The sequence below is a fragment of the Python bivittatus genome, unplaced genomic scaffold (assembly GCF_059951505.1).
Source record: "Python bivittatus isolate LINGU-HERP-01145 unplaced genomic scaffold, Pbiv_v1 ctg000340_np1212, whole genome shotgun sequence".
NCBI lineage: Eukaryota > Metazoa > Chordata > Lepidosauria > Squamata > Pythonidae > Python > Python bivittatus.
The window spans coordinates 12078769-12095081 of record NW_028277056.1 but is presented as its reverse complement, the minus strand read 5'-3'; positions in this window follow the sequence as shown (position 1 = coordinate 12095081).

Genomic DNA, 16313 nt, shown 5'->3' with positions numbered 1-16313 from the left:
GGAGGGAGGGTGGAGGATTCACCTGTGCCTTTCCCTCCTTTCAGCGCAGGGTTGCTTTTCACCTGGCGATTTTCTTCTGTTGACTGCAAAGAGCCCGTCTACGGGGGAAGCGCAAAACAGGTCCGGGTTTATTGCAAAAGCTTCGCCCGCCGCTTCCTCGCGTCTCTGAGCGGCTTACGGCGGGACCTGGAAGACCTCGACGACCTTGCAGTCCGTCGGAAGGGGACCGAATGACGTAACAGCAAGAACCACCACAATAATAATAACAATAAGTAAAAAAAAAAATACTCCCACTCCCACTCTTCCACATGGTTGTAGTAATAATAGCACCGTTCATCTCAGCTCGGCTATGTATGTATTTATTTGTTAAACGTATAGCCTCCCGCCTTGGCAGAAGGAACTCTGCGAGGCGAACAGAAATCAAAACCACAATATAAGTTAAAAAAAAAAAATTAAAATAGCGTTGGGGGCCCTGTAAACCTTGCATTCGTCATCTGTCATCCTTACCTCAGCCTCCCAATGCATCTTTAAAAAGCACCGAAGTGGCTCTCAGGATGGTCTCCTATCCACTTCTTTGCCCTGCATGGGAAAAAACAAACAAACACGGATCCGCCTGGCCGTTTCAAAGACGGAATTAGATTTTGGATGTCTCCATGGGTGCTAGTGCATGCCCTTGCTCATCAACAAGACCATACAGCCCCCTGTCCCCTCTTAATTATTAAATTATTTGCAGACAACCAAGCTGTACTTACCATTCCTCCCTCCCTCCCTCCCTCCCATGCCATTTCAGTCAGCAGACTCTAAGCAGCTTGGAGCCAAACATAAGTGAGCCGTAATACAATCATTCAATAATTATTAAAAATGTCCAATAAGAACAGTATTAACTACTGTCAACATAAAGTCAATGTAATCCAACATTTGCTCAACGTCCTTACATTTTATTACATTTTTGTCCTGGTGTTCAAAGATAGCTTGACTGGAAGAGGGTCTGATATATTTAGAGAATATTAAGTTAGGAAAAGATAACTCAGTTGTAGTTGATGTAACATGATAGGTCATGGTTTGTTGAATGATTTCTTGAATAAGCCATGATTTGTTGGATTCACACATGCTAAAAACTATACACTGGCCTGCAGACCACAGCAGCTGAATTCACACAGCATATAATGTTGTTTAGGATGTCTGGTAAATCCAGTTATTGTGACTTATGAATCATTGTTTATGGTTTAGTGCATTTTATGAACCCAACAGTATGGCTTATTGAACAATAACTAAAACAAGCCATGGCTCTGTGAGGTATGTGAACCCAGTCAGTAAGGTTTTGTCCTTTGTGGACTTGCAACAGGCGTGTAGTGTAACAAAGAAAACGATGAATGCATTCCTGACTTGGTGCTGCAGTTTCACTATGGGAAATAGGATTAGCCCAGTTAACTTCTAGTCTTTTTTTTTATCAAGTAGGCTATGCCACCACTCATTTTAACTGCCCTTATGGCAGCCCAATCTTTCATTGAAAAAGGTAATACTCTTATTTGAAGGCCCCTATCACAGAAATGGAAGGAGGAGGAGGAAGAGGAGGAGGAAGGGGAAGAAGATGGGCAGCAAAAACCTCCTGTGAATTATTTTCAACCTTTTAAAAGAAAGGCTGACCAGAAGAAATCTTTTTTTGAAGAAGAAAACATTTGCCTGTATCATAGAAGTTGGCATGAAATATTCTCTAACAGAAAGATTTCAAAGTCTTCTTCATCCCTTTCTGAATGGCTAATGAATATCATCCTTTTGGTAAGGATGAACTGGTTTGGGGGCATTTTCAAGAAATGTGAAGGTGGAAGGTGCCTCAGAATACCATCTTTTCCACCTCCAGAGAGAAATACTTTTGTTCTGGGTTTCATCCTCTTTTGGATGAGATGGGAACAGGTGTGGGGAGAAAGCGGTTTCAGGAAATTATGAAAAAAGGTAATTCTCTCCCCCATTGCCCGCCCCCCTAAACCTTCCATTACTATGCTTTTTCTGAAAAACACCAGTAGTAGCAAAATACAGCCCAAACTGGCTGCCATCTTGACCTTTTTGATTGCCCTGGGGGTGCCCTGATGAGAAATAACTCTGCTGGAGATGCTAAAGTATCTTTCTTCAACCTGTTAGGTACATTTTGTGAGGATCCCTATCATTCCCAATCAGCGTGCAGAATTATGTTTGTGGAGTCCTTGGGGTTCTCTGAGCTTGGTTCTTTTCTTGCAAACGTTTCATTACCCGGCTAGGTAACATCTTCAGTGCTTTATTTACCACAAATGCTTTATGTTTATACCACAAATGCTGTATAGGTTTTCTTCTGGGGGCTTTTGGGATCTCCTCCCACTGATCCATCCAGATCCCCATTGGCCACGTCGTGGACTTTTTGCCAAAGACAGGAGCACAACGCTGAGGAGAAGAACCAGGTTATTGCAATGATCACTGGGTGCCTGCTTTCGAGAAAGAGGGACCTGAACAATAGAAAAGCATAGAATTTATACACTTTTGAGGTTGAGACACGGGAAATCTGAGGGATCTGATTCGAGGATAGGTTTGGATAGGTGTTAAATGGGGGATAAATGGTTTTTCTACTGTAAGATAAGAACCACAGCAAACCCTTAAGCAGACAGGTGATGGCCCTCCCATTGTTTCATATGATAGTGTTAAGAGGGCTATTTTTGGCAATGGAACATGGTCACTCTTGGGTCATGCAATAGCTTGGAGCTGATCCTGTTTTGCATGAGCAAAGCATGGCAGAAGGAAGTGGAGAAAAGAGTTTGTAGGAGAGGCAAGGGGGAGAGGGGAGAGTTTCCAGCTTTATTTTTTATTTTTCCATCACAGCCATATTGACTGGACCTGCTGGAAATGGAAATTCAGCAACCGATGGGCCAGAGGATGTCCATTCTTGGCTTAGATAGACAACCAGCTGGATTCCCACATTGCTCAAAGCATAATGTGGTTTACTTCTTTTTGACATAATCTGTTGCATGAACTCAAACTTTGGTGGCTTGTAACCCCAAGCGTATGGCTTAGCATAATGTGTGCATGCAGCCAGTTGGGGGGGGGTGTTAGTCAACAAATGATGATTAAACAACCTAAGTCAGAGGTGAGAACTAGATCTGATCAGTTTCGAGCAATCATGCGTCACTAAATTGATCCCAAATAGGATAATTCCAACTTCTAGTTTCTATGCATCCCTCCCTTTTTCAGCCGATAATTCTGATAAAGACTTTTTTCCCCTCCTCAACATATGAAAGAGGAAAAAAAATGATCATCCAGAAAGGCCAGGGGACAATCTGAACTATAAACTAATGCTACGGACAGAGTTTGCAAAAGACTAGGTTAAAATATAGCAGGGTATTTCAGTGTTTCTCAACTTTGGCAAGCTTAAGATGCGTGGACTTCAACTCCCAGAATTCCCCAGCCAGCATGGCTGGCTGGGGAATTCTGGGAGCTGAAGTCCATGCATCTTAAAGTTGCCAAGGTTGAGAAACATTGGGCTAGCTTATGGTTCTGTGAGTTATGCAAACATGGCTAAATCATGCAAACTTGGCCAACTCCATTTTTGTTTGCCTGTGGTGAGCAGACCACCTAACCTATGAAAATGGAACGCTTTTGACATCATAGGAAGGAAAGAAGACTGTAGTTCTCTGTTGACTGAGAACCAGTTTCTGACTTCCTAGCTGATAAAATAAAAGGATAAGTAAAGTGTGCCAGATTGCCACAACTCCAAAGCATCAAAATTATTTAATAACTGAAACTATTTTTGTTTCAGTTATTGCACTGAGGTTCCTAATATGCACTGAGGTTCCTAATCGAAAGCACTGATTATAGTGATAAAAGGCCCCGTTTCATGGTTGTGCTGACAACTAAGGTTTTTAAAGATCTCTTGGCTGTATTTAGATTTAATTTTCTGTATTATTTTAAGTGTTTGATTGTTTTTATCATTGTTAGCTGCCTGGAGTCACTGCTCTGAGATGGGCGGCTATATAAATTGAATGAATGAATGAAAGAATGAATGAATGAATGAATAAAGATAGATAGATAGATAGATAGATAGATAGATAGATAGATAGATAGATAGATGCAAGATTTGGTTCTTGTGTGGAGGTGTTAGCAAAATTTGAGAGTTTCTGACTCTCCCCAATAAGGATTCAGTCCGGCAGAAGATCAGACACGAAAGTACCAGCTGAGATTTTAAAGTTTTATTGAAAGTAAGCCAATTGAGTCAGCTGGGGTCTCCCCTTAAGGCAGAGGAGACCCCTCCCACACCCAAAGAAGACAATTTTATACATGTTTCTTACAAAGAGATACAGCAATTAACAAACGATTGGTTGAAATTGGCATAAGTTTTGGATCCTCCTTATTATTGGGGGAAATTTATCTTCCTGATGACCTATTGGATGCTAGTCAGAGTTCAGGGCACCCCCCCCCCTTTTTTTCTTTATGGCCTCGACCCTTATGGAGACAGGATGTCTGAATGAGAGAAATGTGTGAAGATACATGAATGTCTGTGTCTGTGTTATCCCTTTGGTTTTCAAATGTAAAGAAGTAAAGATAATGTCTGAGAGAAATGTGTATCCCTTTGGTTTTCAAATGTAAAGAAGTAAATATGATGGAAACTAAGAGCCCTTTTTCATAAGGTTTCAGAGGCATCATGCTGTTTCATTGAAACTGCTCATCTCTTATTAAACATTTGATCAGTTTCAGATCTATAAAGAAGAAAATATACTTGACACATATAAAAGCTATTTTATTTCACTTTAGTCAGCACGGTCCACTTCAAAGCAGCTGTGGGGATGCGAGGCATGGGACGAGGGGTAGCAGATGATAACGCATGCATGAGGATGCGATCACACAAATCCTGCAACCTACATAGAGGCGCTGGAGTCAGGTTTTTCATGCAAGCATGGAATAGTGGCATTTGTTGTCCCAGGAATACTGGGGTTCGTGCCTGCTATGCAATTCGCCCAATAAAACACTCCAAGGGTGGAGATAATAAAGTATTTATTCTGCACAGAAGGAAGGTGCATGGGAATAATTTCCAGAGCGAGCACACAAGCTCTTAAGTTAACAGTTTTTATACATTCTTGCAACAAGATACAAAGTAGAAAACAGCTTTCAGCTTTCAGCCTTGAAGTGATAAGCTGTCCCAGTGTTTCTCAAGCTTGGCAACTCTAAGATGTGTGGACTTCAACTCCCAGAATTCCCCAGCCAGCTTGGCTGGCTGGGGAATTCTGGGAGTTGAAGTCCACACATCTTAGAGATGCTAAGGTTAAGAAACACTGAACTATGCAAACTGTGGAATTCTCAGTTCACAAGTACACTTGTGTGCGCTGCCTTCCTACATTACCTTTTTGTTTATACCTATGTGATTTGCAAATTCAGATGCATACCATTCTTATCGGTCGCCTAGCTACTAAGTTGCGTCATCTCTCTACTCATGCGCACTTCTACTGCTTACAAGCTGCATCAGCATATTTTCCTTGTGCACTTGTGCCTAAAGCTAATTATAATGTTAAATCTCCACCTAGCAGCTAATTACAATATTAAATCTCCACTTAGGGGTGGCGCAAACTCTTGAACTTTTAGTGAACCCTTACAGAGGTGTTTCTTCTTTACTGCACAGTTGCCAGAAACTGTATTTTTTTACTGTGCCTTACTGCCACATCATGATGATGTCATCACACACATCATCATTTCAATGTCATCACAGTTTGCTATGGATGTCAACATATTGTCATGAGGATGTGTATATATTGTCTTATATACAGGTAGCCCTCGCTTACTGAGCACTCATTCAGTGACTATTCAAAGTTACGATGTGCTGAATAACGAGACTTACCACCGGTCCTCAAAGTTGTGGCTGTTGCAGCATCCCCATGGTCACATGATCGCAATTTGCACCTTGGCAACTGCCTGCATTTATGACGGTTACAGCATCCTAGAGTAAAGTGATCGCCATTTGCAACCGTCACAGCTGGCTTCCGACAAGCAAAGTCAATGGGGAAGCCGGCAGGAAGTCCCAAGTCGCAGTCATGTGACATCACATGTAACAACCCATGGTGATTCACTTAATGACTACAGCCAGAACTGATGAACTGCCATTGTAAATCGGGTGCGGTCACATGATTCTTCACTGTATGACCCCATCACTTAGCAACTGAGTTGTTAGTCCCAATCGCAGTTGGTAAGTGAGGACTTCCTGTACTGAATATCCCTGCCATTTAAGCAAAGTTGGTGGAAAAGCCCTGGGTGGAAGTGAGCGTGGGGGGAAAACAAGAAGGAGTTCTATCTTAGTGACAACTTCCTCCTTTAAATGATACTTTCTCATATACATTTTTCCTTTTTATTGTGTTGCTATAAATCTTGAGATATTGTATTATTTCAGTGCAGTGATGTTTATATAATTAAAGACTATTGACATTCTATTATTTAGATAACTTACAGTATTGAAATTAGGGAAGAGAAAAATATTCTATCAAATTAATTACAATTTAGTATATCAATTTAGTATATCAATATTACCAGCATTAAAATTATTTGGCTTTTTCTTTCAAAGTTGAGTTCAACATTGAAAAAAAAGCACTACGACTTGTTTCAAAATATTTGTTATATAATAGAGGTTTCAATCTTAAACTAATAACTTAATATTAAAATCTCCATTTTATTATATCTAATGTTAATGAAAGGAAAAAAATAGATGAATGGAACAAATTTAACAAGAATTAAAATATCAAAAAATAGAAAAAGGAAAAAGGAAAAGGAGAAAAAAAAGAAAACAATTAGGTTTCTGACTTCCCCATTTTACACATTTGCTAATTTTCAATATTGATAGAGATTTAGGCCCCCTGAGAAGTCAAACTGTAAGTGATTATATTTGCCATGCTGTGTGTTGTATGTATGGAAATCATCCTTGCTTAAATTTACTTGAATGTCAATTGTGTAAGTATATTGTTAGTTTTGCCATTGCTGCATATTCTCTAAGTTTAAGTTCCCAATCAGATATTGTCAGAATTGTGTCTTTCTTCCAGTGTTGAGCAAAATTTATTCTCGCTGCTATTCAGTGCATATCTCATTAAATTATGAAGCTTCTTGTCAATTGTTTCTGAGATTATACCTAGTCAGAAAAGCTGTGGTTTCATTTTGAATTTAAATTCCAAATTCTTCTGCATCATGCCACTTACGTCTTTCTGGTACTTTTGGGTTTTTTTACATGCCCACCACATGTGATAAAACGTTCCTTCTGTTTCATGATATTTCCAACATTTATTCTCACATACTTTTTAACCCAGTTCTTTGCCATACATTTAGCTTTGCTCAGCGATTTTATTGTGTGGCTGAATTCACACAGCCCACTAAACCTTAAATCCAGGTTAACAAAACCCAAGTACACACAAGTGCAGCATTCACACATTATGCAATGCCCCCCCAATAAACCATATTATGGTTTAATGTAATGGTGGGGGTGCAATGCCAGTGGATAGATTACTTAAAACACATTGAATCACCGATCCCGTTTCACCCTAGCCCAGCTATTGCATGAACTTCAACATGATATTTTAGACAAAGAAATAGGTAAATACATTGATCTGGTTCCTATATCATGCATAGCAGTGATTGGCTTATGCATGGGTTAATAAACTGCAATGAATAAATAATACTCAAACCATAGCTAACACACCATGATGTTCTGGATACAAAACCAACATAATTCACATTTTGCCTTAGTGTGATCTGCTTGCTTGCTTGGGTTTAGACATCATGTTCAGATATCACCACTAAGAATAATGTGCAAATTTTAAGTTACGAATCCAGTTACTTCTCAAATATTTTGTCTTAGACTGGGATACAATTTTTTATTATGTGGTTGCGTCTCTCATTACTTCTAAAACAATTATGTCCATTTAACGTAGATTTTACCTGTGCTTGTTCCTTTCTTTCTCATCCAGTAGAATGTTCACATTTTCTCCAATAGTACAGAATCAGCATTTCTGTATTTTAAAGGGGCTGTGTTTTCAATTCTATTCTGTTAGTCAGATGGCAAAGATGCAATGTAATTCTATATTTTTGAATGGCAGCTGAAACAGCTGCATATCTAAGCGTGCAATTAAATGGCAGAGAAGATACTTTTAAAGAAAGTATGCAACCATAAATAACCCCAAGGTTGCACATCATGGCAACAAGGGAGACTGTTTTTCCATTAAAATGAAGTTTTATACAAGCAGGTGTAAGAAGCAATGAGATGAATGGATGATTACGAAGAGAACTGGCAATTTACGAGTAATTGTTGTGTTTTGAACACCAATGTTCAGAAGGACTTTAGTGATACCTTAGATCTGATGACCCGAGTGCACAATTGAAAACAAAGTTATTTCTGGATCAATGTTTAACTTGCAAATTGGTCTGTGCAGGTATGATGCCATTCTTCTTCATCATCGATGGGAACGAGATTTGGCCAAAAGCTCAGATCTAACCCCTTGCTGAACTCGTAGGCTAGAAAATCTGAGGGACAGGGTGTAACCGATGTCTTTCTGTAATATTTAAGTGCTGTCCCCAACTGGCACATTTTTCTGCAGATGAGAACATGGGGAAGGCCTCATTCTCCATGTCTCCCTTCTCAGTGTGAGAAATGCACTCACTAGTCTTTCTCTGGGTCAATCAGAAGTAAAGTTTTATTGGAAGCATTTGCAAAGGCTGGTGGATTTTGTTGCAAATAAGAAGCCACACTTCTTACAGATTTCAGCACATTTTATACAACCCTAGGCCGACGCTCAAACTTCTCCATTTCCCCCATTGGCTGAGGTACTCTTGAGGTCACAATCTTTAGCCACCTGCCTACTCCTTGTCACCCCCCTTTCTACAGACCCCTGCATACTACATACTACATACATTACATGTTCATGGTAAATAGGTGATTAGCTATGCAGGGTGTGGTTTTTGTTATGGTAATGAAGGTTGGGATGGCAAGAGTTCACTCATTCCTAAAAGATCTCTGCTAAGTATCACTTTGGACAGGTCAAGCCACCCCAAACTGGTTTTTCTCTCACCTCATCCCAGAGTCATCTCCCCCTCCTCATTTCCTGTCGCTTGGAGGCCCCTTGGTTACCATGGCAATGTCTCCTGATCTCCTCCTAGTTTGAGGTAGAGCGTTTGGCAGCTAGGTACCTAGTATCGCAGCTGCACTCTTAGCATGCTCAAGTTACTATTTCTTTGTCAATAATAACAGATATTTTATCCATCTCTCACATTAGTGAAATCCATCTCACTTGGCATGCAGTTTTCCATATAGGGAAAGACAGGCCCTGAGTGAAACTGGGTGAACAATAAATCTCCTGTTATGATCCCTATCAAGGAAAGTGGTGTGAGATTCCTACATTGCCTGCACCTCATCCTTCCAACGGATGTGGATGAAGTAGTACCTAATCTCCTGGTGTTGCTAGAGGAGTGTGGGATCAGTACATCTGGGGCATGGTACGGTGAGGTCTTTGGTCACGCATTGTTAAGTAAACAAGCAAGCAGGCAGATATAAATAATGAATAAATAAATGGAAATCCCACAGCTCAAGGGTGCTTGTGTATCTCGTGGACTTCTTCCCATCAAGCTGCTGATGCTGGGCAGCGATTGCCAAAATGTAATGGTGTGGTTTACAAATTGTTTATGGTGAAATGGGTTTTCTGATTTCATTCATTGGATTGGGTAGTATTTAATTTTAATGTATTATTATTATTAGGAGAAGCAGATGTGGAGAGCCAGTTTGGGGTAGTGGTTAAGGCGCCAGGCTAGAAACCAGGGGACTGTGAGATCTAGTCCTGCCTTAGGCACGAAGCCAACTGGGTGGCCTTGGGCCAGTCATTCTCTCTTTGCCCTAGGAAGGAGGCAATGGCAAACCACTTAGGAAACCTTGCCAAAAAAAGCTGCAGGGACTTGTCCAGGCAGTTGCCAGACATTAACACTGACTTGAAGGCACCAAAAAAAAAAAAAAAGGAAGTAGGATCATTCCTCACCCCATCCTCTATTACATGATCACAGCTTTGATAACATTAACAACAACACTAATGCTTTTGACATTTGGGAGAATGAGTGGAAGTATTAAGACACTGGGCTTCTAAACAGAAGCACGCAAGTTCTGAGCGCTAAAGTTTTCAGTGGGAGAAGTGCAATACAATTTTATATATCCTACTCAGAAGCCTGCAGGATTAAATAGATAAATGTAGACAACAGCAGGAGCAAACATGTGCTTAGCTTTTCTCTTTTCCTATAATCAGCAAGAATTAAACAGACTTAACATGGGCTTGGATTGATGACGGTTAAGTGCAACAATACTAAGAATCAGTCTGATGAATTCAGGAGGAGGAAAAATCACCCCTCCCTAAATTAACATTATTTATCTTTCGTAATGTGGCAGGGTAGGGAGACCCATATCAGAATTTTGCTTTTATTTATGTTTGCCTTTCCAGTGAGCTCAAAAGGATATGCATGATTTTCTACCCGCTCTCACTTTAATCTTACAAAAACAAATAGCTGAAACAGTGGCTTCATGCAATTTCCAAACCCAGCCGAGATGATCAGAGGGGTGGAATTTGAACCAGGCTGTCTGTAATCTTCCTTAGCAAAACATTCTAATCACAATACCACACTGACTGTCTTCTCTACATGCTTCATTTCAACTGCTCTTGTCCAGCATTAGGAAGAAGAAGAAGAAGAAGAAGAAGAAGAAGAAGAAGAAGAAGAAGAAGAAGAAGAAGAAGAAGAAGAAGAAGAAGAAGAAGAAGAAGAAGAAGAAGAAGAAGAAGAAGAAGATCCTCTTATTTATTTCTTTATTTGCTGAAATTTAATTCAGACAATTACTGGGCTCTTCCCATTGCTAAGTTATAGTGTTCTTCCTCACAAACAAATGCTATCCACCATTCCTTCAGCTGGCAAGAAGAAGAAGAAGAAGAAGAAGAAGAAGAAGAAGAAGAAGAAGAAGAAGAAGAAGAAGAAGAAGAAGAAGAAGAAGAAGAAGAAGAAGAGGAGGAGGAGGAGGAGGAGGAGGAGGAGGAGGAGCCCCCCCCCCGCAATTTCCATACTGCCACAGGCAGCATGCTGGCAAATAATGCTGTCCTTATTTACAATGCCCAAAGCATGTGAAAGAGAAGAATTGCTGGATTCCCACACCTTTGTTTCTGTCCCCTCCAAACTAACATTACCAGCTGGCAGGAAAGCCTGAGGTGGGATATGCTGGAGCTGAGGAGGTGACCAGTTTTGGCAGACAGCTAGAGAAGTGTTCTGTGTGGGTGCTTTCCAAGGAAGCCTCTTAGCTGACACGGGTTGAGTGCTCTTTATTTACTGTATTTAGTCAATTTATATAGCCATCCATTTCAGTAAATGATTGGGTGTCGAACAATATTTAGAATAAAAGTTAAAGCAATTCCAATCACAGCTACAAAAATTAAAATACATAGCAGCGAGAGATATACAGCAGTCGCTAACACGGCCAGGAGTTATTCCAGAAGAACATTAACTTTGTGTTCTAAAAGAGCTTGAATTGGTTCAGTGCTACTCCAAAACCCATGCTCAGCCCCAGCAACAGCTGACAGATGTAGGCAGGACTATGTTGTGAACTAGTAGAGAGAGAGCCCTCTTTCCTCTGCTGAACCATGCAGCCTCCTGTCTGCTGGTGGTCTAATGTTCATGCTACTCCAGGTCTCTAAGCCAAGGATCAGCTTGAAGACCCGTTGGGTACAGAAGGACAGCTCGTTTTAAAAGAACTGAACTTTCCTGCTGCAGGATGGGGGACAATGCCAGGGACTGAAGAAAAGGGCCATGCCTGTACCAGCCTAAAGTGGCTCATAGAAGCTGTGCTGATACCAACCCCTAGGAATCACCTGAGCATGTCAACAACAGGATACACTACTACATGCATTACTGCTCACCTGACTTTCCCACCAATGTAATAGATACTCGTGGAAATATAGAAACGTATCAGATGTTTCATGCCTTCCAGATGTTGTTGGATGCTGTTCGCTTAAGGGGAAAAACATTACAGTATACTTTACTGTGCCATGCCATACCATACCATACCAAGAACAACTTAAGTCTGCCTCCCTCAAGGACTGAGGATCGAAAGAAGACAAGACCATTAGAATATGGCAGAAAAAACTGTTGCCAGGGTACATTTGTATTGCTAATGGAAGAGCAACTAAGAATCCCAAAGGGATTCAAATCAATTAAACAACAAAGCCAGGACATTGTGGGTCACCACGTAAAAAGACAACACAGAAAGGACAAAGGAGAGAAATCACGTCTTCAAGACCAGGACTAAGTGGTGAGCTATACACTGAAACCTGTGTCCTGTTGGGGTTAGCTTCATGTTCCTTGGATGAAGTGCTTGTTTCAATAACTGTTGGTGGCCCTTGGGCTCCTGGTTAAATAGTGGAAGGAGGGTGTGCTGTCCTTCTGCTCTCCAGTCACAGGAAGGGCTGAAAGCTCTATTTCTCAGGGAGAGATGAAGAAAAGCTTCCTACAGCTCCTCTTTGTTCATCTGATGTGAGGGGCCAAATGGAGCCTCCACTTTGCTCTGATGTCCCTTTGGGATACATGGGGTGCAACCTCCCAGGAGCCCCTGGGAGCCTGATGGATGAGGCTTCAGCACGCTGCTCTTCCATTTTCTAGCCCCAGGAGAAGGAACATTAGCACCTAATCTGACCTTCCCCTTGCCCTGATGTTCTTCCTTATGCAGATGTGGAGTGTGGAGTTCATAAATCTCATCCCAGACTTTCAGGCTTGCTGTTCAAAGCTTGATTCCCGGTGACTTCTGGTTGGACCCATGTTGTTTTCCTATCAACTATACAGAAATGACTTACCATTCCATCTTTAGGGATTTGTTTATGTTCCCAATTGAACCTAGATCTAGAGAGCTGGTTTGGTGTAATGGTTAAGGCACCAGGCTAGAACCTGGGAGACTGTGAGTTCTAGTCCCACCTTAGGCATGAGGCCAGTTGGGTGACTTTGGGCCAGTCCCTCTCTCTCAGCCCCAGGAAGAAGACAATGGCAAGCCACTTCTGAAAAGCCCAAGAAACTGCAAGGACTTGTCCAGGCAGTTGGCAGGAGTAAATAAAAACCAAAACTGACTCAAAGGTACACATATACACACATCCAAATCTAGCTTAAAGTCCTGTTCCTCCAAGGTGATATTTTCTTCAAATACAAACCAGGGCCATCCCTGCTCACCATTCTGGGTGAGCCAAAATCAATCAGATGCTGCCATTAGCTGAGGCAACGCTCAGGTATTTCTGCAGATATCTGAATCCCAGGCTATAAAACCTGTGTATTATTTAGTGACAAACATGAGCAAAATTTGGTATTCCACATGGGGGCAGCAGAGTCCATAACAATGAGATTGCAGCACTTGCTTTAAAAAAGGATAAAGTGGAATACTGAAAAATTAATTTATTCAGTTTAGGCATTGCCCGATTCCAAACTGACTCTGGGTGCTGTACAATAAAATCAAACAAAATACAGTACAATCAAGTTATAAAAAGAAAAGGAATAAAACAAGGAATAAAAAAAAGTAACAGATGGTGAGTCTGGCTAACAACACCCATGCTCCCAGACATATTCAGTTAGGGCCCAACCATCCCAACCAAGGCCTGGGAAAACATCCACGTCTTTAAGGCTTTTCAGAATGCCAACAGGGTGGGAGCCACATGGATCTCAGGGGGGACCTCGTTCCAGAGGGCAGGCACTGGGACAGAAAAAGCATGGTTTCTGCGTTCTGGTAGATGACACTGTTTAATTGAAGGGAACCAACCATAATGTGCCATACTGGCTGCACAGACGCCAAGGAAGATAGGCAGACCCTCAGATAACCAGGCCCTATGCCATGTAGGGCTTTATAGGTCATAACCAGTACCTTGAATTGCACCCAGAAGCATACAGGTAACCAAGGCAATTTGTGAAGCAGAAGTACCACCTGAGTATACCAAGGCATGCCTGCGCCATTGCATTCTGGACCAGTTAAAGGTTCTGAGTGGTCTTCAAGGGCAGCCCCATGTACAGCTCATTTCAGTAGTTGAGCTGCGAGATAACTAGGGGTATGAATGACCATCTGAAGGGCCTCCACATCCAGGAAAGGGTACAATTGGTGCACCAGACTTTGCTGTGCAAAGGCCCCCTTGGCCACAGCTGCCACCTGCTCTTTGAGCAGGAGCTGTGAGTCCAGGAAGACTCCAGATTGTGCATTACGCTTGGATGGAAAAGTGCTACCCCACCCATGATTAAATGGAATATCCCAAGATTTCTCTCTCTCTCTCTCTGTGCCTTTGAGTCAATGTTGACTCCTAACAAGTACCTGGACAAGTCCCTGCAGTTTTCTTGGCAAGATTTTGGAAGTAGTTTGCCATTGCCTTCTTCCCATGGCTGAGAGAGAATGTCTGGCCCAAAGTCACCCAGCCAGCTTTCATGCCTAAGGCGGGACTAGCATTCACAGTCTCCTGGTTTCTAGCCAAGTACCTTAACCACTACACCAAACTGGCTCTCATCCCCAGATCTAGGTGGTCAAATCCCCACAGCCACTCAGTCTCAGTAGGATTGAATGTGGGTGGTTCCTCCCCATCCAGGCCCCCACAGCCTTCAAACACTGGCACAGAATCTCAAGAGCCTCAATTGGCCGACCTAAGGTTGACAGATATAATTGGGCACCATCAGTGTAGTTTTAAAAGGGGCCACAAAATGCCAACTTACAGTAAATGGAAAATGATCACCAGTGTAATTTTTCCAGAGTGAAACCTTCTGAATTACAACTAGCAGACTCTCTCAATCCATCCAGAAATATTATAGTCCACATGACCTTTCAAATTCATTTGATTTCTTGAAAAGTAGTCAGTGAGTGCAAAACATTATGTTCACAACGGATCTCAAATTTTCTGTGGAGGACAGCTGGGATGGATTAAATAAATGTGTGTTTCTGTGTGTGCTGTGCCTCAGAAATTAATATGCTTTGTGAATTAATATGCCCTAATTTCTTTTTCAAAGTGCACTTGAAACAAGAATTGAATTCATGTGGCACTGTTCAATCTATTCTTGGTGGTTCTTCCTACTGGAAGAATGAACCTACTTCTTGATAAACATTGGTAGCTAGCTAGACGACCAGCATTGATGGTATAGCAGAGATGGTTATAGGTGGTTCTCCTGGCTGTTCTCCCAGACCTTGGGATGGGTTGGTTGCTGAGCTCCTTTTGGGTATGTTTTTTTGGTAATATATGGAGCTTTTCTTGTCTGGACACACATGGTTTCCTGTGTTTGTTTTTTACTCTTTTAAAATGTAAGCGGCCGATATATCACTCTGCAGCTCTTAAATCTAATACAGGTAGTCCTTGCTTAACGACCACTTGTTCAGTGACTATTCAAACTTATGATGGTGCTGAACGAGTGCTACTTATGACTGGTCCTCGAAGTTTCAGCCATTGCAGTGTCCCTGCGGTCATATGATCACCATTTACGACCTTCACTGCTGGCTTCCAACAAGCAAAGTCAATCAGGAAGCTGGCAGGAGGTTGCAAATGGCGACCACATTATGCTGTGCTTAACGTTGGTGCAGGATTCACTTAACAACGGCAACTGGAAGTGTTGGAATTGCTGTCGGTAAGCAATGCTGTGACGTGACATCGCACATTACGACTGCTTTGCTTAGTGATGGAAATTCTGGTCCTAATTGCCATCATTAACTGAAAGCTATCTGTAAAACAAATAATGAAGCGAGCCAGTTAAAGAATTCTGAGAGTGGAAGTCCACTCACCTTAGAGTTGCCAAGGTTGAGGAACACGGCTCTATGGGAAAGAAGGGAATGGCTGCTAAAATCCAGGAACCAGAATCGGGGTGAGGTGAGGATTCCCCTTAATCGGAGAAAGGCCCATTCTACACTTTGCAGAACCTTAGCCCTGCCAGGCAAGTATCACCTTTCCTTCAAACCTAGGTAAAACAGAGCTGAGTCAGAAATTCATGGATTCCTCTGGCAAACTCAGACAACAGGTTGAGATAGCACAGGTGGTGAGCTGTTGTAACTGTGCAAAAAATAAAAATAAAAATACTATGTCTGCCCACTGCCTGTTATACCACAACAGAAATAGGGGCTTCAGTGCCAGTGATGCATTAGTTGTGTGCCTGGTTTATGACAACAGAGCACCAGAGTTCATGGGGATAGGAAACCAGAAGCACAGCTATGTTTTCTGTTGCAATGACTCATAAGATTGGGCTCTTATTCAGTTTTAAATGTTTATTTTTGTGATTCAGACAGATCACAATGTCCATCATAGATGATGGAC